We start from the raw sequence: 1,974 nt of genomic DNA, 5'->3' as shown, positions 1-1,974 counted from the left end.
ATCTTGCTTGTTGCGGAACACCCACTTGGTTCCCACAACGTTTTGCTTCGGACGTGGCAGCAGACTCCATACTTCATTTCTTTTGAAGTTGTTGAGTTCTTCTTGCATGGCCAACACCTAATTCGGATCCTGCAAGGCTTTTCTACCCTGAAAGGCTCAATAGAAGAAACAAAAAAAGTAATGCTCACAAAAGTTAGCTAAATGTGACCGAGTGATACTCCCTTGCTGTTGTCACTAATAATTTGATCCACTGGATGATTCCTTTGAATGGTGGCCCAGACTTGAGTTGGAGGGGACTGTGGTGCTTCTTCCTCTTTGTCCTTGTCTTCCTGTGCTCCCCCTTGATTCATGCTTTCTTCTTGAGGTACCTATTCCTCATATTGAGTTGGGGGATGCACCATTGTTGAAGAACATGGTTGATCCTGTTGTTATTGTTCCTGAGGCTGTACATCACCTATCGTCATAGTTCTCATTGCGGCCGTTGGAAGTTCATCTTCATCTATATCATCAAGATCAACTTGCTCTCTTGGAGAGCCATTAGTCTCATCAAATACAATTTCACTAGAGACTTCATCTAATCACGAAGATTTGTTGAAGACTCTATATGCCTTTGTATTTGAGTCATAACATAGTAAAAACCCTTCTACAGCTTTGGGGGAAAATTTTGAATTTCTACCTCATTTAATTAAGATGTAGAATTTGCTTCCAATGACACAAAAATTTGACACATTGATTTTGTTACCGGTTAGTAGCTCATAAGACGTCTTCTTGAGGAGGCGATGAAGATAGAGGCAGTTTATGGCATGGCAAGCTGTATTTACAGCTTCCGACCAAAACCGCTTAGGCGTCTTGTACTCTCCAAGCATTGTCCTCGCCATATCGATGAGCGTCCTGTTCTTCCTTTCTACTACACTATTTTGCTGTGGTGTAGGGAGCGGAGAACTCATGCTTGATGCCTTCCTCCTCAAGATACTCTTTCACTTGAAGACTCTTGAACTTAGATCCAATGTCGCTTATGATATTCTTCACCTTGAGCTCAAACTCATTTTGGGCTCTCCTTAGGAAACACTTTAAAGTTCCTCGGGTTTCAGATTTATCCTACAAAAAGAATACCCAAGTGAAGCGGGAAAAATCATCAACAATTACAAGACCATACTTACTTCCCCCGATGCTAAGATAAGCAACGCGCCCGAAGAGATCCATGTGTAGGAGTTCCAGTGGTCTTGATGTCATCATCACGTTCTTGCTTTAATGAGTAGTTCCCACCTGCTTTCCTGCATGGTATGCTACACATGGTCTGTCTTTCTCAAAACAGACATCGGTTAGTCCTAACACATGTTCTCCCTTTAGAAGCTTATGAAGATTCCTCATCCCAACATGTGCTAGACGATAATGCCAGAACCAGCCCATATTAGTCTTAGCGATTAAGCATGCATCTAGATCGACATTTTCTTTTGAGAAATCAACTAAATAGAGCTTGCCGTGTAATACACCCTTAAAAGCTAACGAACCATCACTTCTTATAAAGATAGATACATCAATATTTGTAAATAAACAATTATACTCCATATGACATAATTGACTTATAGACAACAAATTGTATCCGAGCGATTCTACTAGAAACACATCTGAAATTGAATACTCGGTAGTGATGGCTATTTTACCCAAACCCTTGACCTTGCCTTGGTTCCCATCTCCAAAGATGATAGTGTCTTGGGAATCCTTATTCTTGACATAGGAGGTGAACATTTTATTCTCCCTCGTCATGTGGTTTGTGCATCCGCTATCAATTAGGGGTGAAAATGAGTCGGGTATACCCATCGGGTACCAGATACAGATAGTGCAAATACCCGTTTTTTCGGATACGGATTCAGGTAGTTTTATATTCAGAACGGCTACGAGTAATACCCGGATACTGTAGCTTCGGATTCAGGTCGGATATGGAGTGAAGACTACCCGATAAATACCCGGATA

The sequence above is a fragment of the Zea mays genome, chromosome 1, assembly GCF_902167145.1.
Source record: "Zea mays cultivar B73 chromosome 1, Zm-B73-REFERENCE-NAM-5.0, whole genome shotgun sequence".
Taxonomy (NCBI): domain Eukaryota; kingdom Viridiplantae; phylum Streptophyta; class Magnoliopsida; order Poales; family Poaceae; genus Zea; species Zea mays.
Note: the sequence above shows the minus strand (reverse complement) of the source record.